Genomic DNA, 18,953 nt, shown 5'->3' with positions numbered 1-18,953 from the left:
TGGAATGGAAGTGAATGGAATGGAATGGAAGTGAATAGAATGGAATGGAAGGGAATAGAATGGAATGGAATGGAAGAATAGAATGGAATGGAAGTGAATGGAATGGAATGGAAGTGAATAGAATGGAATGGAATGGAAGGGAATGGAATGGAATGGAAGTGAATAGAATGGAATGGAAGTGAATAGAATGGAATGGAAGTGAATAGAATGGAATGGAAGTGAATGGAATGGAATGGAAGTGAATAGAATGGAATGGAATGGAAGTGAATAGAATGGAATGGAAGTGAATGGAATGGAATGGAAGTGAATAGAATGGAATGGAATGGAATGGAATGGAAGTGAATAGAATGGAATGGAAGTGAATAGAATGGAATGGAATGGTGAATAGAATGGAATAGAATGGAATGGAAGTGAATAGAATGGAATGGAAGTGAATAGAATGGAATGGAATGGAAGTGAATAGAATGGAATAGAATGGAATGGAAGTGAATAGAATGGAATGGAAGTGAATAAAATGGAATGAATGGAATGGAATGGAATGGAATGGAAGTGAATAGAATGGAATGGAAGTGAATAGAATGGAATGGAATGGAATGGAATGGAAGTGAATAGAATGGAATGGAAGTGAATGGAATGGAATGGAAGTGAATAGAATGGAATGGAATGGAAGTGAATAGAATGGAATGGAAGTGAATAGAATGGAATGGAATGGAATGGAATGGAAGTGAATAGAATGGAATGGAAGTGAATAGAATGGAATGGAATGGAAGTGAATAGAATGGAATGGAATGGAATGGAAGTGAATAGAATGGAATGGAATGGAAGTGAATAGAATGGAATGGAATGGAATGGAATGAATGAATAGAATGGAATGGAAGTGAATAGAATGGAATGGAATGGAAGTGAATAGAATGGAATGGAATGGAATGGAAGTGAATAGAATGGAATGGAAGTGAATAGAATGGAATGGAAGTGAATAGAATGGAATGGAATGGAATGGAATGGAATGGAAGTGAATAGAATGGAATGGAAGTGAATAGAATGTTTAAAAAACCTTGATATTTAAACTATTTCCGGTCTTCACCTCCACGTTATTCATGAGCTGATGTACTACCTGTATAATCATTCACTCGATTTTGCCAAATATCGGAGATGTTCTGTCATTCGTTGAAAGGAGGTTATGCAGCAACTTTGGTCGTTTGACTTTTTGTTTGACTGCGTATACCGAGTCGGTGCTTCCTGAGCGCGCCAGAGATAACCTAGGAGGTGTACTGCTGAAATGCGCTGAATTCATTGAGGAACATGATAGAGCCCGGATTTTATAACCAGCCTGTTTCTCACTTCGCAACAATGTCACTAACCACTGTTTCATCCACAGTTTTTATGCGAGTAAAATCATACCGCATAAAAACATTTTTAAATCACAACATCTGCGATGAAAAGTTTTGGTATCGTTATATATATATAAATGCCGATAGCTCATGTGTCTGCTCCTCACGGTGAGATATGTTAATGTCTGTAAAATTATGCAAGAAATGGTGGTGGAAACACACCCTTTCACAGATCAACCATTTAACCCCTTCTCCCCCGTTTCCCTCCTCCCTCTCCCTCCACACCTCTCCCTCTTCTCTCCCCTTTCCATATGTCATCTCCTCTCCCTTTCCCACCCACCCTCCCCCCCTTCCCCCTCCCTCCTCTCCTCCTCTCCCTCAGCTTCCTAGTCAGTTTCATGGTGGACGCCAGGGGTGGGGCCATGCGTGGTTGCCGTCACAACGGGCTGCGCATCATCGTGCCGCCCAGGAAGTGTTCCCGCCCGACGCGGGTGACCTGTCGCCTGGTGAAGAGGCACCGCCTGGCGTCCATGCCCCCCATGGTGGAGGGAGAGGGGCTGGCAGGACGTATCATCGAGGCCGGCCCCACCGGGGCACAGTTCCTCGGGTAAGACGGAGAGAGGGAGGGGGATTGTGGACGAGAGAGAGAGAGAGTGTAATGTGTGTACGTCCTTGCGTGTGTGTGTGTCTGTGTTGACGTTCTCTTCTCCCCCCCCGTGCTGCGTAATGGATCAGTAAGCTCCACCCTCCCACGGCCCCGCCCCTCTCAACGAGGGAGAGAGTCTTGTCAGCAGGATACTACAGCTGGGGCCTCCTGGCACCAAGTTCCTGGGGTAACTAAAACACTACAGCTGGGGCCTCCTGGCACCAAGTTCCTGGGGTAACTAAACACTACAGCTGGGGCCTCTAGGCACCAAGTTCCTGGGGTAACTAAAACACTACAGCTGGGGCCTCCTAGTACCAAGTTCCTGGGGTAACTAAAACACTACAGCTGGGGCCTCCTAGTACCAAGTTCCTGGGGTAACTAAACACTACAGCTGGGGCCTCTAGGCACCAAGTTCCTGGGGTAACTAAAACACTACAGCTGGGGCCTCCTGGCACCAAGTTCCTGGGGTAACTAAAACACTACAGCTGGGGCCTCTTGGCACCAAGTTCCTGGGGTAACTAAAACACTACAGCTGGGGCCTCCTAGCACCAAGTTCCTGGGGTAACTAAAACACTACAGCTGGGGCCTCTAGGCATCAAGTTCCTGGGGTAACTAAAACACTACAGCTGGGCCCTCTAGGCACCAAGTTCCTGGGGTAACTAAAACACTACAGCTGGGGCCTCCTAGCACCAAGTTCCTGGGGTAACTAAAACACTACAGCTGGGGCCTCTAGGCACCAAGTTCCTGGGGTAACTAAAACACTACAGCTGGGGCCTCTAGGCACCAAGTTCCTGGGGTAACTAAAACACTACAGCTGGGGCCTCTAGGCACCAAGTCCCTGGGGCACTAAAACACTACAGCTGGGGCCTCCTAGTACCAAGTTCCTGGGGTAACTAAACACTACAGCTGGGGCCTCTAGGCACCAAGTTCCTGGGGCAACTAAACACTACAGCTGGGGCCTCTAGGCACCAAGTTCCTGGGGCAACTAAAACACTACAGCTGGGGCCTCTAGGCACCAAGTCCTGGGGTAACTAAAACACTACAGCTGGGGCCTCTAGGCACCAAGTTCCTGGGGTAACTAAACACTACAGCTGGGGCCTCCTGGCACCAAGTTCCTGGGGTAACTAAAACACTACAGCTGGTGCTTCCTGGCACCAAGTCCTGGGGTAACTAAACACTACAGCTGGTGCTTCCTGGCACCAAGTTCCTGGGGTAACTAACACTACAGCTGGGGCCTCTAGGCACCAAGTTCCTGGGGTAACTAAAACACTACAGCTGGGGCCTCTAGGCACCAAGTTCCTGGGGTAAACTAAAACACTACAGCTGGGGGCCTCTAGGCACCAAGTCTTCTGGGGCAACTAAAACACTACAGCTGGGGCCTCTCTAGGGCACCAAGTTCCTGGGGTAACTAAACACTACAGCTGGGGCCTCTAGGCACCAAGTTCCTGGGGTAACTACACTACAGCTGGGGCCTCCAGGCACGAGACCACTGGGAGAGAGAGAGGGGATACAATATATACCTGCCCCTGGTCTCATCATATACCCACCGAGCCAGACCATATATACCCTGGTCTCATCATATATACTCCTGGTCTCACTCATATATACCCTGGTCTCACCATATACCCTGGTCTCACCATATATACCCTGGTCTCACCATATATACCCTGGTCTCATCATATTTACCCTGGTCTCATATCTTCCCAGCCTTCCACATTTGAGTTACAGTGTCATGAGTTCCAGTTTTATCCCATTATTTTTCCTCCCCATATTGTAATGTTGTGATTTTTCTATGTTCGGGAATAGTATGTCACCTGACCCTCCTCCTCCTCTTCCTCCCCCTCCTCCTCATCATCAAAATATCATATCCTTCTGTTTGCTTGAATCTCCTCCAGGAATTTCTCCAGGATTTCTTTGTCCCTCATCTTGTGATGTTTTGTGTTCTTCCATGGAATGCGTCCTCCTGTCATCACGACCTTTACCCTCTAACCCCTGACCTCTGACCCTCCAGGCCTGTGATTGTGGAGATCCCTCACTTCGCGGCCCTGCGGGGCACGGAGCGGGAGCTGGTGATTCTGAGGAGTGAGATGGGGGAGAGCTGGAGGGAACATCACTGTGAACACACTGAGGAGGAACTCAACCAAATACTGAACGGCATGGACGAGGGTGAGGGGAGACGGGAGAGGGATGAGGGACGAGTGGGAAGGTGTGGTACGGGGAGAGCTGGATGGGAGGGAGGACAGGAGGACGGGGATGAGATGGGTGAGAAAGGGGTGAGGGAGGAGGCATGAGGGACGCACAGGACCGTGCCAATGTTGGCCACCAAGCCACCAATCGCTCTACCTTATTCTTTTCACTCAAGATTAGGGAAACATTTAGTCTGTCTGACTGCTCAATCTGATTGGTCCTTGTGTACTATCTGACCCTGTTTCCCCGGTCCTCCCATTGGTTCGTCCTCCAGAGCTGACCTCCTGAGGAGCTGGGAGAAGAAGAGGATCTGCCGTATCGTCACCAGGGACTTCCCCACAATACTTGCGGTGGTGTCACAGACGGTGACAGCCAGCTGATTTATCCTGAGGGGAGCTGTGTTGGAGTAGTACTCTGGTACCTCAGGTCCAGGCTGTGTTCCCAGAGGGGCTCTCACTAAGAAGATCAGGGTAACACAGGTAGGAGGAGGGGGGTCTGTGTTGAGCAGTACTCTGTACCTCAGGTCCAGGCTGTGTCCCAGAGGCTCTCTACCAAAGAAGATCAGGGTGACCACAGGTGGGGGTGGGGGGTCTGTGTGTGTAGATTTTCTGTTGGTCTTCGGCCCAACAAAAATTGATTTGGGTAACGACAAACTGAACACTTTCAAGTTCGTTGTTTCTACTTCCTAACTCCTTGTCCACTTCCTCCTAGGCCCAGCCAATCAGCGTAGACCTGGTGAAGAGGATTCTGGGTAACAAAGCTACTTTTAGCCCCATCGTCACCTTGGAGCCCAGGAGGCGGAAGTGCCACAAGCCAATCACCATGACGATCCCTGTCCCCAAAAGCTCGACCAATGACGGGACAGGCAACGTGTTTGAGGGGACACGCCCACTCTGGGCGTCTGCTCTGCAGCATCACTGGTGCAGGAAATCATTGCTGATTGGCTGGTGCGTAGGTTGTTTGAAATTGACTGTTGATTGGTTGTTGATTGGCTGTTTGATTGTTGTTTGATTGGCTGCTTGGTTGATTAACTAACTGACTGGATGATTGATTTTGAGTCGTCATGTTTACCTTCTTGATATTCATCAAAGCCTGGTTTCAGTCAACCCACATAAATATGCTGAATATGTTTACCGGAGAGTTCCATCCCTGATGTGTGTTCTAGGTGGGACCACTCCTGCCCAATGGGGAGGACATCACTGGCTCCACCCCTCACCTTCATCAACCAATGTGTGTCCTTCACCACCAACGTGTCAGCGAGGTAATGTGTGAAACTGGTGCGTTTTCATCTGTCTGTTGTTTTAGACATTCTAGTGAAAAAACATCATCCTCTTTCTGATTCATTAACTGATGGAATTATTGATTCTTCATTGGATATGATTGATAGGTTGGATGATTATCTAGCCTCTTGTAGGTTCTGGGCTGATAGACTGACTGCCAGATTGGTTGATCTATTGACTGATTAATGAATCTATCAATTGATGAATTATTGATCATCCTCCTCCGGGTGCGCTGTAGGTTCTGGCTGATAGACTGACTGACAGATTGGTTGATCTATTGACTGATTAATGAATCTATCAATTGATAATTATTGATCATCCTCCGTGCGCTGTAGGTTCTGGCTGATGTGACTGTCGTCAGACCCAGGAGGCTGTGAGTTTCTACCCAGCTGTACAGAGAGATCATCTGTGTCCCCTACATGGCCAGTTCGTCATTCTTCGCCAAGACGCTGGGACCCCATCGAGGCCCGCCCCTCCTCCGTTGCTTCTGCATGACGGACGACAAGATGGAGCGCATGCTGGAACAGCAGAGAATCACAGAGGTGGCCCGGAGTAGAGACGTAGAGGTGAGAGGAGGGGAAGGAGGAAGAGGAGAATGGGGAGGGGGAGGAGGAGGAGAGGAGAGAGGGGGAAGAGGAGAGGAATGGGAGAGGGAGGAGAGGGAGGAGAGGGGAGAGAGGGGAGGGAGAGGAGAGGGAGGAGAGGGTGAGGGGGAAGGAGGAGAGGAGAATGGAGAGGGAGGAGAGGGGAGAGGAGGGGGAAGAGAGGAGATGGACAAGACGCTGGAACAGCAAGAGAACTTCACAGAGGTGGCCCGGAGTAGAGACGTAGAGGTGAGAGGAGGGGAAGGAGGAGAGGAGAATGGGGAGGGGGAGAGGGGGCAAGGAGGAGAGGGGGAGAGGGAGTACAGGGGAATGGGGAGGGGGAGAGGAGTAGAGGTGAGTGGTGGGGAAGGAGGAGAGGAGAGAGAGGAGAGGGAACGTCTGAAAAAGCAAGAGAAATTCACAGAGGGGTCCGGGTAGAGAGATGTAGAGGTGAAGTGAGGAGGGGTGGTATTGGTATCTGACCCTGTCTGTCTGTCTGTCTGTCTGTCTGTCTGTCTGTCTGTCTGTCTGTCTGTCTCTGTCTGTCTGTCCCTTACAATAGGTATTGGAAGGGAAGCCTATCTTTGCAGACTGTTTTGGGAACCTGGTTCCTCTGACCAAGAGTGGACAGCATCACGTCTTCAGCTTCTACGCGTTCAAAGAGAACCGTCTCGCACTCTTCATCAAGGTAACACTCCATTACTGGACTTATTCTACGCTGGGAGAGTGTGACGTAGTTGTCCACTTTGTTTTAGTTCTGAATGGACTTCTTCTACGCTGGGAGAGTGTGACGTAGTTGTCCACTTTGTTTTAGATCTGAATGGACTTCTTCTACGCTGGGAGAGTGTGACGTAGTTGTCCACTTTGTTTTAGTTCTGAATGGACTTCTTCTACGCTGGGAGAGTGTGACGTAGTTGTCCACTTTGTTTTAGTTCTGAATGGACTTCTTCTACGCTGGGAGAGTGTGACGTAGTTGTCCACTTTGTTTTAGATCTGAATGGACTTCTTCTACGCTGGGAGAGTGTGACGTAGTTGTCCACTTTGTTTTAGATCTGAATGGACTTCTTCTACGCTGGGAGAGTGTGACGTAGTTGTCCACTTTGTTTTAGTTCTGAATGGACTTCTTCTACGCTGGGAGAGTGTGACGTAGTTGTCCACTTTGTTTTAGATCTGAATGGACTTATTCTACGCTGGGAGAGTGTGACGTAGTTGTCCACTTTGTTTTAGATCTGAATGGACTTCTTCTACGCTGGGAGAGTGTGACGTAGTTGTCCACTAGGTTTTAGATCTGAATGGACTTCTTCTACGCTGGGAGAGTGTGACGTAGTTGTCCACTTTGTTTTAGATCTGAATGGACTTCTTCTACGCTGGGAGAGTGTGACGTAGTTGTCCACTAGGTTTTAGATCTGAATGGACTTCTTCTACGCTGGGAGAGTGTGACGTAGTTGTCCACTTTGTTTTAGATCTGAATGGACTTCTTCTACGCTGGGAGAGTGTGACGTAGTTGTCCACTAGGTTTTAGATCTGAATGGACTTCTACACTGGGAAACAGTGACACGGATATATAGTTTAGAATACATCAGAGACATTGGTATATCATTTAATATCTATTTTAATAAGTTAGAATGCATCATAGAAACTGGTATATAATTTAGTATGTATTTTAATGAGTTTGATTATACAGTATAATATACCAGAATGTTTTTTCACATTCCCTTGCTAATATTCCCACGCTCACCTGATTCCATGAGTCTCCAGTGATTGGTTGATTGGTTGATTGGTTGATTGACAGATTCGTGACTGCGCCCAGGAGCCTTGTGGCAGACTGTCCTTCACCAAGGAGCCCCGCACCTACCGTAGTCTTACCCACAAGGCAATCTGCAACCTGAACATCACGCTGCCCACCTACTGCAAGGTAAGACACCTGGACACCTGACCGAACACACCTGGACTGAACACACCTGGAACTGAACACACACCTGGACTGAACACACCTGGATGAACACAATGTATTTACATTAAATAATGATAATGCTGAACACACCTGGAATGAAATGAAATAACGCTGAAGATATGGCTTGATACTGAATAATGCTGTCCCAAACAGATCTGTCTCAATATGAATAATGCTGTCCCAAAAACAGATCTGACTCAGTGTGAATAATGCTGTCCCAAAACAGATCTGACTCAGTCCCAAAACAGATGAATAATGCTGTCCCAAAAACAGATCTGACTCAATATATGAATAATGCTGTCCCAAAAACAGATCTGACTCAATGTGAATAATGCTGTCCCAAAACAGATCTGTCTCAATATGAATAATGCTGTCCCAAAACAGATCTGACTCAGTGTGAATAATGCTGTCCCAAAGCAGATATGACTCAATGTGAATAATGCTGTCCCAAAAACAAACAGATCAGTGTGAATAATCAAAACAAATCGGACTCAGTGTGAATAATGCTGTCCCAAAACAGATCTGACTCAGTATGAATAATGCCCAAACAGATCTGTCCAAAACAGATCTGACTCAGTGTGAATAATGCTGTCCCAAAACAAATCTGACTCAGTGTGAATAATGCTGTCCCAAAACAGATCTGACTCAGTGTGAATAATGCTGTCCCAAAAAACAGATCTGACTCAGTGAATAATGCTGTCCCAAAACAGATCTGTCTCAATACATGAATAATGCTGTCCCCTAAACAGATCTGACTCAGTGTGAATAATGCTGTCCCAAAACAAATCTGATCAAATGTGAATAATGCTGTCCCAAAACAGATCTGATGTTTCTTCAGATCTGATCGAATAATGCTGTCCCAAAACAGATCTGACTCAATATGTGAATAATGCTGTCCCAAAACAGATCTGTCTTAATTGAATAATGCTGTCCCAAACAGATCTCTGATTAAGTGTGAATAATGCCTGTCCCAAACAGATCTGACTGTTTTTGCCTCTGGCCAATGATTTCTCTCCTGGTGTCCTATTCAGGAGTCTGTCTTGTTCTGTGTAATACCTAGACCCCAAAACAGATCTGACTAATGTGAATAACTGTCCCAACTACACCTTTAATGCTGTCCTAACATTCTTCTTGTTAAAATTATGATAAAATAATTTAATTGGTCAGATCTGTTTTTTTTAAAACCTGATTTATGTTTTACCTGTGGGTTAATGGCCGCTATCGGACTAGTAATATGAACCCAGATCTGTCTTTCTGTCCCACAGATCTGACAAGAGTGACAAAAAATGTAAGCTGAGTTTATTTTTAATTTTTTTTTAATTGATTACATTTGTTGACCACTAGTGACAAAGACATCCTTGTCTGCCTATGGGTTCTGAAACTAACCTTCATAAGTACCTGTCGTCCAGGAAGAACATTACTAATCAATTGACATTGTTGTTTTGTTGTTTACAAATACAGTACGTCAGGCCAATGATTTGCATTGTTTAAATACAACAATGGCCGCTTGACTAGACCTTGTTCTGTAATATACTATTACTAACACCTTGTCTAGTTACCTGTGGGTTCCTGGGTCAGCTATGCTATAGTAATATATGTTTCTTCGACTATTAACCCTTGTCTAGTTACCTGTGGGTTCCTGGCCACTATACTATAGTAATATACTATTACTAACACCTGGTCTAGTTACCTGTGGGTTCCTGGCCGCTGTCTAGTATAGTAATATAATATTACTAACACCTGGTCTAGTTACCTGGGGTTCCTGACCACTATGCTATAGTAATATACTATTACTATAACACCTGGTCTAGTTACCTGTGGGTTCCTGGTCATGCTATATAGTAATATACTATTACTAACACCTGGTCTAGTTACCTGTGGGTTCCTGACCACTATCTATAGTAATATACTATTACTACCCCTTGTCTACAGTTACCTGTGGGTTCCTGACCACTATGCTATAGTAATATACTATTACTAACACCTTGTCTAGTTACCTATGGGTTCCTGACCACTATGCTATAGTAATATACTATTACTAACACCTTGTCTAGTTACCTGTGGGTTCCTGACCACTATACTATAGTAATATACTATTACTAACACCTTGTCTAGTTACCTGTGGGTTCCTGACCACTATACTATAGTAATATGGGTATTACTATAGTAATATACTATTACTTGGTCTAGTTACCTGTGGGTTCCTGGTCACCAACACCTGGGTCTATACTATATAGTAATATAATATTACTAACACCTGGTCTAGTTACCTGTGGGTTCCTGACCACTATAGTACATATAGTAATATAATATTACTATAACCTTGTCTAGTTACCTGTGGGTTCCTGACCACTATACTATAGTTACCTGTGGGTTCCTGGTCAGCTATGCTATAGTAATATACTATAACCTTGGTCTAGTTACCTGTGGGTTCTATTACTAACACCTTGTCTACCTGTGGGTTCCTGACCATCACTATAGTAATATACTATAACACCCGGTCTATTACCCGTGGGTTCTGACCACATACTATAGTAGTTACCTACCACTATACTATAGTAATATGATATTAACACCTAGTTAACCTTGTCTACTATTACTAACACCTTGTCTAGTTACCTGTGGGTTCCTGACCACTATACTATAGTAATATACTATTACTAGGTCTAGTTATTCTCATATAATATAGTAATATGATATTACTATAACCTTGTCTAGTTACCTGTGGGTTCCTGACCACTATACTATAGTAATATAATATTACTATAACCTTGTCTAGTTACCTGTGGGTTCCTGACCACTATACTATAGTAATATGATATTACTATAACCTGTCTAGTTACCTGTGGGTTCCTGGCCGCTATGCTATGGCTGGTATAACCTTGTCTATTACCTGTGGGTTCTGACCACTATACTATAGTAATATGATATTACTATAACCTTGTCTTACCTACAATCCCTCCTAGTCATCCATTTGACCATCATCACCTGTGGTTCCTGACCATCATCATCATCACGCTATAGGAAGTCAGTTACCTGTGGGTTCCTGACCATATGCTATAGTAATATACTATTACTGGTCTATGAATGTTCCTGAGATGCTGTAATATAATGTCTTTACCTGGGTTCCTGATACTATAGTAATGAATGTTACTAACACCTGTCTAGTTACCTGTGGGTTCCTGACCACTATATATGAATATTTATTACTATACCTGTCTAGTTACCTGTGGGTTCCTGACCACTATACTATAGTAATATATATTACTAACACCTGGTCTAGTTACCTGTGGGTTCCTGACCACTATACTATGTTATAATATTAACACTGAGTTACCTGTGGGTTCCTGACCACTATGCCATAGTAATATATATTACTATAACCTTTCTAGACCTGTGGGTTCCTGTATATACTATAGTTATAAATTACTATAACCTTGTCAGTTACCTGTTTCCTGACCATATACTATAGTAATATGATATTACTATTTGTCTAGATACTGAATGTTCCTGAATGTTTGAGATACTGTATGAATGTTTCCTGACCACACTATACTATAGTAATATGATATTACTACCTGTGGGTTCTGAATGTTTAGTAATACTATATAACCTTGAGTTACCTGTGGGTTGAGATACTGTATGAATGTTTGATATACTGTATGAATGTTTGGGTCTAGTTACCTGTGGGTTCCTGATTGTATCATCATCACGCTATAGTGAACTTTATAGTAATGAACCTAGTTACCTGTGGGTTTCGGCCGCTATACTGTATGAATGTTTGAGATACTGTATGAATGTTTGAGATACTGTATGAATGTTTAAGATACTGTATGAATGCTTGAGATACTGTATGAATGTTTGAGATACTGTATGAATGTTTGAGATACTATATGAATGTTTGAGATACTGAATGAATGTTTGAGATACTGTATGAATGTTTGAGATACTGTATGAATGTTTAAGATACTGTATGAATGCTTGAGATACTGTATGAATGTTTGATATACTGTATGAATGTTTGAGATATTGTATGAATTTATGATATACTGTATGAATGTTTGAGATACTGTATGAATGTTTGAGATACTGTATGAATGCTTGAGATACTGTATGAATGTTTGAGATACTTTATGAATGCTTGAGATACTGTATGAATGTTTGAGATACTGAATGAATGTTTGAGATACTGTATGAATGTTTGAGATACTGTATGAATGTTTGAGATACTGTATGAATGTTTGAGATACTGTATGAATGTTTGAGATACTGTATGAATGCTTGAATACTTGAATGTTTGATACTGTATGAATGCTTGAGATACTGTATGAATGCTTGAGATATGAATGCTTGAGATGCTGTATGAATGTTTGAGATACTGTATGAATGCTTGAGATACTGTATGAATGTTTGAGAATCCATATATTTGCCATGGCACTTCCACTGTGAATATATAACCTTATTAACGTTATTTAAATGTGTTTGGACGAAGCTGACCTCCAGTTATTTAAATGTAATTGGACGGCTGACCTCCAGTTATTTAAATGTAATGGATGGCTGACCTCCAGTTATTTAAATGTAATTGTAATTGACCTCAGTTATTTAAATGTATTTGGACGGCTGACCTCCAGTTATTTAAATGTATTTGGACGGCTGACCTCAGTTATTTAAATGTATTTGACTGACCTCCAGTTATTTAAATGTATTTGGACGGCTGACCTCCAGTTATTTAAATGTATTTGGACGGCTGACCTCAGTTATTTAAATGTAATTGGACGGCTGACCTCAGTTATTTAAATGTAATTGGACGTGCTGACCTCCAGTTATTTAAATGTATTAGGACAGTTATTTAAATGTATTTGTTATTGAAATGTATTTGACGACTGACCTCCAGTTATTTAAATGTATTTGGACGGCTGACCTCCAGTTATTTAAATGTATTTGGACGGCTGACCTCCAGTTATTTAAATGTATTTGGACGGCTGACCTCCAGTTATTTAAATGTATTTGGACGGCTGACCTCCAGTTATTTAAATGTATTTGACGGCTGACCTCAGTTATTTAAATGTATTTGGACGTTGAATGTAAACGGCTGACCTCCAGTTATTTAAATGTATTTGGACGGACTGACCTATTATTTAAATGTAATTGGACGGCTGACCTCCAGTTATTTAAATGTAATTGGACGGCTGACCTCCAGTTATTTAAATGTATTTTTAAATGGACGGCTGACCTCCAGTTATTTAAATGTATTTGGACGGCTGACCTCCAGTTTTAAATGTTTTGGAAAGTTATTTAAATGTATTTGGACGTACGTTATTTAAATGTATTTGCTGATTAAAACACACACTGTACTATGACAATATGTTAAAACGAACGTCATTTCATTCTCGATTTTTGCTTGCCTGGAATGAATTCAAAGAAGGAATTCATATAATGGGAATGTTCAGTTTATTTTTTGTCTCCGATCATTCCCTTGTTTTACTTTCATGGTTGTTGAAACACTTTCTTTGCTCTGCATGAAAATAACTTGACTCACACATACATATAGTATATGTTTGTTAGTCTGTGTATGTGCGTGTTACCACTCATTATCCTTTTCTGTTATCAATTCATTTGCCTGTTATATCATGGTTGTTGAAACACTTTCTTTGCTCTGCATGAAAATAACTTGACTCACACATACATGTGGTATATTTTGTTATTTAACAAATTATCCTTTTCTGTTATCAATTCATTACATGTTATATCACTGGTATATTTTCTGTTATAATTCATTACCTGTTATATCAGATATTTTTTCTTTACATATTTATTTAACAAATTACCTGAGGTTTATTTATTTATATATAGTTTTACTGATAAGATATTTATTTACAACATTAACTGAGGTTTATTTATTTATATATAGTTTTACTGATAAGATATTTATTTACTTAACTGAGGTTTATTTATTGATATATAGTTTTACAAGATATCTATTTACAACAAACTGAGGTTTATGTGTTTATATATAGTTTTACTGATTATATTAACATGGGCCGGAAACATTCTGCTCTTTTCTCTGTTTGCTTTTGTCAGTGGACATGAACCGGTCATGTTGAGAAACAATCTTGAGATCTTTGTTTGTGTAAAACCAGTCTGTTTTTTTTTCTTCCTCCATTTGTTCCATATTCAGCAGGGTTTGGGGTCAATTCCATTACAATTCAAACGGTCAATTCAGAAAGTAAAGCAAAAATTCTAATTCCACATTTCCTAATTGAAAAGCGTTGAAGAGAATTGGAATTTGGAACTGGAGTTTCAGTCTACTTCCTGAATTGACTAGAATATAAATGGAATTGACCCCAACCCTGGTATTCAGGTCGCTCCCCATTTTTATTTTTATACCTTCCTGTTGTGTTTAGACTACTTCCTGTTGTCTTTAGACTACTTCCTGTGGCATCTGTATGAATGTGCAGTCAAACACACCAATATGTATCGACAGGTTATTTCTTGCCCATATCTTTCCTCCGTCCTGTTCTGTTTCTCTTCTGTTTTGCTTCGCTTCTGCTGTTGCTGCCCTCCTCCCCCCATCTCCCGTCCCCCGCTCCTCTGGAGAACTCGCCACTCCTCTCCCGTTGTCAAGCTGCTTTCCCTTTTCCCTGTGTTGAACAGAAGATATACTGTGATATGTTCTGCCCTGACCACGTTTTTTTTCCGATGTCTTCTCTTCCCCTTCACTCCATCCTCCCCTTATGTTCTTTACACCTTTTGGTTTGGTTTCCTCCTCTTTTTTTCAAAATGGAAGACGACGAGACGGAGTCGACAGATACTTACACGCTGCCGACCAATCAGGTGCTAGACCCAGCCATGCTGGCCAGCCCTGACCTCCTTTCAGAGGTCTCCGATATGAAACACGACCTCATCAAGATGTCTGCCATCTTGACGACAGAGCAAACTGAACACCCAAGCCCTTCGGATAGAGGAAGAGGAGGAGGAGGAAGAGGAGGAGGAAGGACAGGGATGGAGGAGGAACCCGGGGAGCCGTTTGAGATCATGGAACAGGTGAAAGAGGATCTGGAGAAGGTTGGAGATATTTTTACGAGAAGGAGATACTAGATTCACAAACAACAAAGAGAAAGTACTGCAGATGTCCAAAATGGAGGACAAGGAGTTGGTTCTTCTCTCAGACTAAAGCCAAAGCCATGACTCCCTCTGATGTTCAGGGGTCGGTACTACAAGAAGTCAACATTCAGAGGAAGACCTCTCCCACAATTACCAAAGAGGTTAGAGAGGTCAGGTATGGTGTCTCACCTCCCAGTGGAGGCTTGAACCAGAACCTAGAAGAGAGATCTGGCGTAATCAGTTGCCCACTACAGGACATCATAGTCCAGGAGAGATTAGATCAGGTCGTTCTGAAGCGGGAAGGCAAATGCCATCCTCCTGAGATCAAAAAGCCGATCAGGAAAAGTTGAGGGACAGGGGAACGTTCTGGATGCAGCAGTTCCGAGGGGGAGCTGAGAGGATGAGCTCTGAGGAGTCCCTTGATGGGGATGTTGTTCTGGGAGGCGAGGCAGGAAGTGGTTCCCGGGTCTGAGCCTGGAGAGGTTCCCGGGTCTGGCCTGTAGTGGTTCCCGGGTCTGAGCCTGGAGTGGTTCCCCGGGTCTGAGCCTGTAGTGGTTCCCGGGTCTGAGCCTGTGGTGGTTCCCAGGTCTATGCCTGGAGTGGTTCCTGGGTCTAATCCTGTAGTGGTTCCCAGGTCTATGCCTGGGGTTCCCGGGTCTGAGCCTGTAGTGGTTCCCAGGTCTGAGCCTGTAGTGGTTCCCAGGTCTATGCCTGTAGTGGTGTCTGGGTCTGGACCTGGAGTGGGGCCCGGGACTGCGTTTAAACCGACTGCAACCCTGGATTGGGATGTCGTACTGGGGGAGTCTGGGCTGGGTCTGGGTCTGAAACTGGTCTGGGCCTTCTGGACCAACCCCAGCCATGGAGCCCCAGTGTCGCCCCTGGTCGTGGAAACCCCTATCGGATCCATAAAGGACAGAGTGAGAGCTCTGCAAGAAGGTTGAGGAAGAGGAAGAGGGGGAGGATGGCAAAAACTAAAGCCTACACAGGCGCCAGTCCCTCAGAACACAACTTTCATCACCATCACTAAGGAGACGGGTGAGCCCCAGATGCCAGATCTTCCTAAGCTTCCCAGATCTCAGAAATCCCCGGTCTCAGACGGAGGCTGGAGGGAGGCCGATGTCTGTCCGGGGAGCTGATGAAGGCATTCCAGACTGGCCAGGATCCTTCCAAGAACAAAACGGGGCTCTTCGAGCACAAAGCCATGACGTCATCCACAACCTCCACATCGAGCTCCGAGGCAGTGATCGACAGTGAGACCTACAGAGCTGAAACCAGTCCCACAGAGCATACGCCAGCAGAAACTCCAACTTCCACAATCCTCTGCTCGCATAGTGATGTTCTGGCTCTCCATTACAAAGGTGTGGATGATGAACCAAATCTGATCTTAGTAACAGACCACTCTGGAAGACTCTGAGATAACTCATGTCTTAGAAAGGGAAACACTCTGAAGACTCTGAGATAATTCATGTTACAGTTCAGTTGCAGAGTCAGCGACTAACATCAACAAAATACAACCAGAGGACAGAGGGATCCTCTAGACAGGGCTCTACCAGAGATGGATGTATCCTCCTAGACAGGGTTCTGCCAGAGGTGGAGGATGCTCCTAGACAGGACTTTACTGCAAGATGGAGAGATTCTCTGACAGGGCTTTTACTGGAGGATGGAGAGATTCTCCTAGACAGGGCTCAACTGGAGGAGGGAGGGATCCTCCTGAGACAGGGCCTGACCAGAGGACGGAGGGATCCTCCTAGACAGGGCAGGAGGATGCTCTACCAGAGGATGGAGGGTCCTCCTAGACAGGGGCTCGACCTCCTAGACAGGGCTCACGAGAGGAGGGATCCTCCTAGACAGGGCTCTACCAGAGGACGGAGAATCCTCTAGACAGGGCTCAACCAGAGGACGGAGGGATCCTCCCAGACAGGGCTCTACCAGAGATTGAGGATCCTCCTAGACAGGATGTCCTCCTCAGACAGGGCTCTACCAGAGGACGGAGGAGGATCCTCTAGACAGGCCAAATAGACAGGGATCCCTCTACCAGAGGACGGAGGATCCTCCCTAGACAGGGCTCCAGCCAGAGGACAGAGTGATCCTCCTAGACAGGGCCCTCTAGACAGAGGGCGGAGGATCCCTCTAGACAGGGCTCTACCAGAGGGCGGAGGGATCCTCCTAGACAGGGCTCTACCAGAGGACGGAGGGATCCCTCTAGACAGGGCTCTACCAGAGGATGGAGGGATCCTCTAGACAGGGCTCTACCAGAGGGACAGAAGGGATCCCTAGACAGGGCTCTACCAGAGGATGGAGGGATCCCCTAGACAGGAGGGCTCTACCAGGGGACGGAGGGATCCTCCTAGACAGGGCTCTACCAGGACGGAGGGATCCCTCTAGACGGGAGCTCTACCAGAGGATGGAGGGATTCTCCTAGACAGGGCTCTACCAGAGGATGGAGGAGGATCCTCCTAGACAGGCCTCTACCAGAGGATGGAGGGGATCCTCCCTGGAGCAGAGGGCTCTACCAGAGGATGGAGGGATCCTCTAGACAGGGCTACCAAAGGATGGACAGAGGGTTCAAATCAGAGACCTAGGAACTCTCCTAGGGCTCTACCAGAGGACGGAGGGATCCTCCCAGAGCAGGGCCTACCAGAGGATGGAGGGATCCCTCCTAGACAGGGCTCTACCAGAGGATGGGGATTCTCCTAGACACGGGCTCACCAGAGGACAGAGGGATCCTCTAGACAGGGGTCTACCAGAGGATGGAGGATCTCCTGACAGGAATCTACCAGATGGACAGTTGATCCCTCTAGACAGGGCTCTACCAGAGGATGGATGGATCTTCCTAGACAAGGTCTAAACCAGAGGACTGAGGGATCATCCAGACAGGGTTTCACCAGAGACGGAGGGATCCTCCTAGACAGGGCCTACCAGAGGACGGAGGGATCCTCCTAGACAGGGATCTACCAGAGAATGAGGAATCATCTAGGACAGGGCTCAAATCCAGAGGACGGAGGGATCTCTAGGCAAGGCTCTACCAGGATGGATGGAGTGGTCAGAGGATGTGTAGCTGGAGGAGCTAGAGATGGGACCAGACAGGAAGTCTCTTCTATGGAGATGATGTGCGCGGAGGAACCAGAGATGCACCAGACAGAAGTCTTCACGAGACATGATGCAGCTGGAGGAACTAGAGATGGGACCAGACAAAGCCTCACGGAGATGATGCAGCTGGAGGAACCAGAGGTGGGACCAGACAGGAAGTCTTCTATAGAGATGATGCAGCTGGAGGAACCAGAGATGGGACCAGACAGGAAGTCTTCTATAGAGATGATGCAGGTGAAGGAACCAGAGATGGGACCAGACAGGAAGTCTTCTACAAAGATGATGCAGCTGGAGGAACCAGAGATGGGACCAGACAGGAAGTCTTCTACGGAGATGATGCAGCTGGAGGAACCAGAGATTGGACCAGACAGGAAGTCTTCTACAAAGATGATGCAGCTGGAGGAACCAGAGATGGGACCAGACAGGAAGTCTTCTATAGAGATGATGCAGCTGGAGGAACCAGAGATGGGACCAGACAGGAAGTCTTCTATAGAGATGATGCAGCTGGAGGAACCAGAGATGGGACCAGACAGGAAGTCTTCTACAGAGATGATGCAGCTGGAGGAACCAGAGATGGGACCAGACAGGAAGTCTTCTACAGAGATGATGCAGCTGGAGGAACCAGAGATGGGACCAGACAGGAAGTCTTCTATAGAGATGATGCAGCTGGAGGAACCAGAGATGGGACCAGACAGGAAGTCTTCTATAGAGATGATGCAGCTGGAGGAACCAGAGATGGGACCAGACAGGAAGTCTTCTACAGAGATGATGCGGCTG

At 45.2% G+C, this 18,953-nt stretch overlaps 1 pseudogene; it reads left to right on the top strand.

Annotated features, from left to right (window-relative positions):
* LOC127926874 (ankyrin-2-like) overlaps positions 1-18,953 on the top strand; it is a 73,615-nt pseudogene that overhangs the window by 42,849 nt on the left and 11,813 nt on the right.

This window comes from Oncorhynchus keta, unplaced genomic scaffold (assembly GCF_023373465.1).
Source record: "Oncorhynchus keta strain PuntledgeMale-10-30-2019 unplaced genomic scaffold, Oket_V2 Un_contig_8564_pilon_pilon, whole genome shotgun sequence".
Taxonomy (NCBI): domain Eukaryota; kingdom Metazoa; phylum Chordata; class Actinopteri; order Salmoniformes; family Salmonidae; genus Oncorhynchus; species Oncorhynchus keta.
The sequence above is the reverse complement of the archived record's forward strand: the minus strand, read 5'-3'. Positions and strand labels throughout refer to the sequence as shown.